This window comes from Salmo trutta, unplaced genomic scaffold (genome assembly GCF_901001165.1).
Source record: "Salmo trutta unplaced genomic scaffold, fSalTru1.1, whole genome shotgun sequence".
Classification (NCBI taxonomy): domain Eukaryota; kingdom Metazoa; phylum Chordata; class Actinopteri; order Salmoniformes; family Salmonidae; genus Salmo; species Salmo trutta.
The window spans coordinates 7,501-12,500 of record NW_021822790.1 but is presented as its reverse complement, the minus strand read 5'-3'; the positions used below and the strand labels follow the sequence as shown (position 1 = coordinate 12,500).

The window sequence follows — 5,000 nt, the reverse complement described above, 5'->3', positions numbered from 1 at the left end:
TCCCAGGCGGTCTCCCATCCAAGTACTAACCAGGCCGACCCTGCTTAGCTTCCGAGATCAGACGAGATCAGGCGTACCCAGGCTGGTATGGCCGTAAACGATAAACAATCTCTTGGTACAACATATATAGTCAAAGTGAGTCTGATAAACAGACTGCATTTTGCAGCAGGAAGCTGCATTTAGTCAATTCATCATTAAATGCTTACTACAAGGCAGTGTTGCTGATGAAATAGTGTAAGAGCACACCCTCGTGGACAAAAAGCTTACAGCACCTGGTATTCCCAGGCGGTCTCCCATCCAAGTACTAACCAGGCCCGACCCTGCTTAGCTTCCGAGATCAGACGACATCGGGCGTACCCAGGCTGGTATGGCCGTAAACGATAAACAATCTCTTGGTACAACATATATAGTCAAAGTGAGTCTGATAAACAGACATTGCATTTTCACCAATTAGATAAGCAGCTTGAACTTTGTGTCACTGAAAAAGTAGAAGAAATTACAAACACTGTAGCCATCACTTTATAGCACAGGTAGTTGGATAAAATACAAACTTTATTTATTTTCATCATTTGAACAGGGTAAGGGAGCACAAAGCACACACAAGCTGCATTCAGCAACAATATTATTATTTGTCTTATAAATACAAGGCAGATGCTAACTGACAACACACGGAACTTTGATCCTATTAAAAAGGCAGGAAGCTGCATTTAGTCAATTCATCATTAAATGCTTACTACAAGGCAGTGTTGCTGATGAAATAGTGTAAGAGCACACCCTCGTGGACAAAAAGCTTACAGCACCTGGTATTCCCAGGCGGTCTCCCATCCAAGTACTAACCAGGCCCGAACCCGGCTTAGCTTCCGAGATCAGACGAGATCGGGCGTACCCAGGCTGGTATGGCCGTAAACGATAAACAATCTCTTGGTACAACATATATAGTCAAAGTGAGTCTGATAAACAGACTGCATTTTGCAGCAGGAAGCTGCATTTAGTCAATTCATCATTAAATGCTTACTACAAGGCAGTGTTGCTGATGAAATAGTGTAAGAGCACACCCTCGTGGACAAAAAGCTTACAGCACCTGGTATTCCCAGGCGGTCTCCCATCCAAGTACTAACCAGGCCCGACCCTGCTTAGCTTCCGAGATCAGACGAGATCGGGCGTACCCAGGCTGGTATGGCCGTAAACGATAAACAATCTCTTGGTACAACATATATAGTCAAAGTGAGTCTGATAAACAGACTGCATTTTGCAGCAGGAAGCTGCATTTAGTCAATTCATCATTAAATGCTTACTACAAGGCAGTGTTGCTGATGAAATAGTGTAAGAGCACACCCTCGTGGACAAAAAGCTTACAGCACCTGGTATTCCCAGGCGGTCTCCCATCCAAGTACTAACCAGGCCCGACCCTGCTTAGCTTCCGAGATCAGACGAGATCGGGCGTACCCAGGCTGGTATGGCCATAAACGATAAACAATCTCTTGGTACAACATATATAGTCAAAGTGAGTCTGATAAACAGACATTGCATTTTCACCAATTAGATAAGCAGCTTGAACTTTGTGTCACTGAAAAAGTAGAAGAAATTACAAACACTGTAGCCATCACTTTATAGCACAGGTAGTTGGATAAAATACAAACTTTATTTCTTTTCATCATTTGAACAGGGTAAGGGAGCACAAAGCACACACAAGCTGCATTCAGCAACAATATTATTATTTGTCTTATAAATACAAGGCAGATGCTAACTGACAACACACGGAACTTTGATCCTATTAAAAAGGCAGGAAGCTGCATTTAGTCAATTCATCATTAAATGCTTACTACAAGGCAGTGTTGCTGATGAAATAGTGTAAGAGCACACCCTCGTGGACAAAAAGCTTACAGCACCTGGTATTCCCAGGCGGTCTCCCATCCAAGTACTAACCAGGCCCGACCCTGCTTAGCTTCCGAGATCAGACGAGATCGGGCGTACCCAGGCTGGTATGGCCGTAAACGATAAACAATCTCTTGGTACAACATATATAGTCAAAGTGAGTCTGATAAACAGACTGCATTTTGCAGCAGGAAGCTGCATTTAGTCAATTCATCATTAAATGCTTACTACAAGGCAGTGTTGCTGATGAAATAGTGTAAGAGCACACCCTCGTGGACACAAAGCTTACAGCACCTGGTATTCCCAGGCGGTCTCCCATCCAAGTACTAACCAGGCCCGACCCTGCTTAGCTTCCGAGATCAGACGAGATCGGGCGTACCCAGGCTGGTATGGCCGTAAACGATAAACAATCTCTTGGTACAACATATATAGTCAAAGTGAGTCTGATAAACAGACTGCATTTTGCAGCAGGAAGCTGCATTTAGTCAATTCATCATTAAATGCTTACTACAAGGCAGTGTTGCTGATGAAATAGTGTAAGAGCACACCCTCGTGGACAAAAAGCTTACAGCACCTGGTATTCCCAGGCGGTCTCCCATCCAAGTACTAACCAGGCCCGACCCTGCTTAGCTTCCGAGATCAGACGAGATCGGGCGTACCCAGGCTGGTATGGCCGTAAACGATAAACAATCTCTTGGTACAACATATATAGTCAAAGTGAGTCTGATAAACAGACTGCATTTTGCAGCAGGAAGCTGCATTTAGTCAATTCATCATTAAATGCTTACTACAAGGCAGTGTTGCTGATGAAATAGTGTAAGAGCACACCCTCGTGGACAAAAAGCTTACAGCACCTGGTATTCCCAGGCGGTCTCCCATCCAAGTACTAACCAGGCCCGACCCTGCTTAGCTTCCGAGATCAGACGAGATCGGGCGTACCCAGGCTGGTATGGCCGTAAACGATAAACAATCTCTTGGTACAACATATATAGTCAAAGTGAGTCTGATAAACAGACATTGCATTTTCACCAATTAGATAAGCAGCTTGAACTTTGTGTCACTGAAAAAGTAGAAGAAATTACAAACACTGTAGCCATCACTTTATAGCACAGGTAGTTGGATAAAATACAAACTTTATTTCTTTTCATCATTTGAACAGGGTAAGGGAGCACAAAGCACACACAAGCTGCATTCAGCAACAATATTATTATTTGTCTTATAAATACAAGGCAGATGCTAACTGACAACACACGGAACTTTGATCCTATTAAAAAGGCAGGAAGCTGCATTTAGTCAATTCATCATTAAATGCTTACTACAAGGCAGTGTTGCTGATGAAATAGTGTAAGAGCACACCCTCGTGGACAAAAAGCTTACAGCACCTGGTATTCCCAGGAGGTCTCCCATCCAAGTACTAACCAGGCCCGACCCTGCTTAGCTTCCGAGATCAGACGAGATCGGGCGTACCCAGGCTGGTATGGCCGTAAACGATAAACAATCTCTTGGTACAACATATATAGTCAAAGTGAGTCTGATAAACAGACTGCATTTTGCAGCAGGAAGCTGCATTTAGTCAATTCATCATTAAATGCTTACTACAAGGCAGTGTTGCTGATGAAATAGTGTAAGAGCACACCCTCGTGGACAAAAAGCTTACAGCACCTGGTATTCCCAGGCGGTCTCCCATCCAAGTACTAACCAGGCCCGACCCTGCTTAGCTTCCGAGATCAGACGAGATCGGGCGTACCCAGGCTGGTATGGCCGTAAACGATAAACAATCTCTTGGTACAACATATATAGTCAAAGTGAGTCTGATAAACAGACTGCATTTTGCAGCAGGAAGCTGCATTTAGTCAATTCATCATTAAATGCTTACTACAAGGCAGTGTTGCTGATGAAATAGTGTAAGAGCACACCCTCGTGGACAAAAAGCTTACAGCACCTGGTATTCCCAGGCGGTCTCCCATCCAAGTACTAACCAGGCCCGACCCTGCTTAGCTTCCGAGATCAGACGAGATCGGGCGTACCCAGGCTGGTATGGCCGTAAACGATAAACAATCTCTTGGTACAACATATATAGTCAAAGTGAGTCTGATAAACAGACTGCATTTTGCAGCAGGAAGCTGCATTTAGTCAATTCATCATTAAATGCTTACTACAAGGCAGTGTTGCTGATGAAATAGTGTAAGAGCACACCCTCGTGGACAAAAAGCTTACAGCACCTGGTATTCCCAGGCGGTCTCCCATCCAAGTACTAACCAGGCCCGACCCTGCTTAGCTTCCGAGATCAGACGAGATCGGGCGTACCCAGGCTGGTATGGCCGTAAACGATAAACAATCTCTTGGTACAACATATATAGTCAAAGTGAGTCTGATAAACAGACTGCATTTTGCAGCAGGAAGCTGCATTTAGTCAATTCATCATTAAATGCTTACTACAAGGCAGTGTTGCTGATGAAATAGTGTAAGAGCACACCCTCGTGGACAAAAAGCTTACAGCACCTGGTATTCCCAGGCGGTCTCCCATCCAAGTACTAACCAGGCCCGACCCTGCTTAGCTTCCGAGATCAGACGAGATCGGGCGTACCCAGGCTGGTATGGCCGTAAACGATAAACAATCTCTTGGTACAACATATATAGTCAAAGTGAGTCTGATAAACAGACTGCATTTTGCAGCAGGAAGCTGCATTTAGTCAATTCATCATTAAATGCTTACTACAAGGCAGTGTTGCTGATGAAATAGTGTAAGAGCACACCCTCGTGGACAAAAAGCTTACAGCACCTGGTATTCCCAGGCGGTCTCCCATCCAAGTACTAACCAGGCCCGACCCTGCTTAGCTTCCGAGATCAGACGAGATCGGGCGTACCCAGGCTGGTATGGCCGTAAACGATAAACAATCTCTTGGTACAACATATATAGTCAAAGTGAGTCTGATAAACAGACTGCATTTTGCAGCAGGAAGCTGCATTTAGTCAATTCATCATTAAATGCTTACTACAAGGCAGTGTTGCTGATGAAATAGTGTAAGAGCACACCCTCGTGGACAAAAAGCTTACAGCACCTGGTATTCCCAGGCGGTCTCCCATCCAAGTACTAACCAGGCCCGACCCTGCTTAGCTTCCGA

General features: G+C 44.7%; 15 non-coding genes and 1 pseudogene across 15 annotated transcripts in view; all 16 read right to left on the bottom strand.

Moving 5' to 3' along the window:
- Positions 1 to 99, bottom strand: part of LOC115184836 (uncharacterized) — a 118-nt pseudogene extending 19 nt beyond the window's left edge.
- Positions 100 to 260: 161 nt separating this feature from the next.
- Positions 261 to 379, bottom strand: LOC115184785 (5S ribosomal RNA). The gene has a single exon (XR_003874611.1). It is a non-coding gene; the product is annotated as a 5S ribosomal RNA (ribosomal RNA).
- A 409-nt stretch (positions 380 to 788) lies between these two features.
- LOC115184726 (5S ribosomal RNA) lies at positions 789 to 908 on the bottom strand. Its single transcript, XR_003874555.1, has one exon. It is a non-coding gene; the product is annotated as a 5S ribosomal RNA (ribosomal RNA).
- Positions 909 to 1,069: 161 nt separating this feature from the next.
- On the bottom strand, positions 1,070 to 1,188 carry LOC115184887 (5S ribosomal RNA). The gene has a single exon (XR_003874669.1). It is a non-coding gene; the product is annotated as a 5S ribosomal RNA (ribosomal RNA).
- A 161-nt stretch (positions 1,189 to 1,349) lies between these two features.
- LOC115184663 (5S ribosomal RNA) lies at positions 1,350 to 1,468 on the bottom strand. Its single transcript, XR_003874494.1, has one exon. It is a non-coding gene; the product is annotated as a 5S ribosomal RNA (ribosomal RNA).
- A 409-nt stretch (positions 1,469 to 1,877) lies between these two features.
- On the bottom strand, positions 1,878 to 1,996 carry LOC115184885 (5S ribosomal RNA). Its single transcript, XR_003874667.1, has one exon. It is a non-coding gene; the product is annotated as a 5S ribosomal RNA (ribosomal RNA).
- Positions 1,997 to 2,157: 161 nt separating this feature from the next.
- Positions 2,158 to 2,276, bottom strand: LOC115184883 (5S ribosomal RNA). The gene has a single exon (XR_003874666.1). It is a non-coding gene; the product is annotated as a 5S ribosomal RNA (ribosomal RNA).
- Positions 2,277 to 2,437: 161 nt separating this feature from the next.
- On the bottom strand, positions 2,438 to 2,556 carry LOC115184882 (5S ribosomal RNA). The gene has a single exon (XR_003874665.1). It is a non-coding gene; the product is annotated as a 5S ribosomal RNA (ribosomal RNA).
- A 161-nt stretch (positions 2,557 to 2,717) lies between these two features.
- LOC115184875 (5S ribosomal RNA) lies at positions 2,718 to 2,836 on the bottom strand. Its single transcript, XR_003874664.1, has one exon. It is a non-coding gene; the product is annotated as a 5S ribosomal RNA (ribosomal RNA).
- Positions 2,837 to 3,245: 409 nt separating this feature from the next.
- Positions 3,246 to 3,364, bottom strand: LOC115184666 (5S ribosomal RNA). Its single transcript, XR_003874496.1, has one exon. It is a non-coding gene; the product is annotated as a 5S ribosomal RNA (ribosomal RNA).
- A 161-nt stretch (positions 3,365 to 3,525) lies between these two features.
- LOC115184863 (5S ribosomal RNA) lies at positions 3,526 to 3,644 on the bottom strand. Its single transcript, XR_003874663.1, has one exon. It is a non-coding gene; the product is annotated as a 5S ribosomal RNA (ribosomal RNA).
- Positions 3,645 to 3,805: 161 nt separating this feature from the next.
- LOC115184850 (5S ribosomal RNA) lies at positions 3,806 to 3,924 on the bottom strand. Its single transcript, XR_003874662.1, has one exon. It is a non-coding gene; the product is annotated as a 5S ribosomal RNA (ribosomal RNA).
- Positions 3,925 to 4,085: 161 nt separating this feature from the next.
- LOC115184839 (5S ribosomal RNA) lies at positions 4,086 to 4,204 on the bottom strand. The gene has a single exon (XR_003874661.1). It is a non-coding gene; the product is annotated as a 5S ribosomal RNA (ribosomal RNA).
- A 161-nt stretch (positions 4,205 to 4,365) lies between these two features.
- LOC115184828 (5S ribosomal RNA) lies at positions 4,366 to 4,484 on the bottom strand. Its single transcript, XR_003874653.1, has one exon. It is a non-coding gene; the product is annotated as a 5S ribosomal RNA (ribosomal RNA).
- Positions 4,485 to 4,645: 161 nt separating this feature from the next.
- On the bottom strand, positions 4,646 to 4,764 carry LOC115184817 (5S ribosomal RNA). The gene has a single exon (XR_003874642.1). It is a non-coding gene; the product is annotated as a 5S ribosomal RNA (ribosomal RNA).
- A 161-nt stretch (positions 4,765 to 4,925) lies between these two features.
- The window catches only part of LOC115184805 (5S ribosomal RNA), a 119-nt gene continuing 44 nt past the window's right edge, over positions 4,926 to 5,000 (bottom strand). Inside the window, exon 1 of the ribosomal RNA XR_003874631.1 lies at positions 4,926 to 5,000. This exon is cut by the window's right edge and continues 44 nt beyond it. This is a non-coding gene — a ribosomal RNA (5S ribosomal RNA).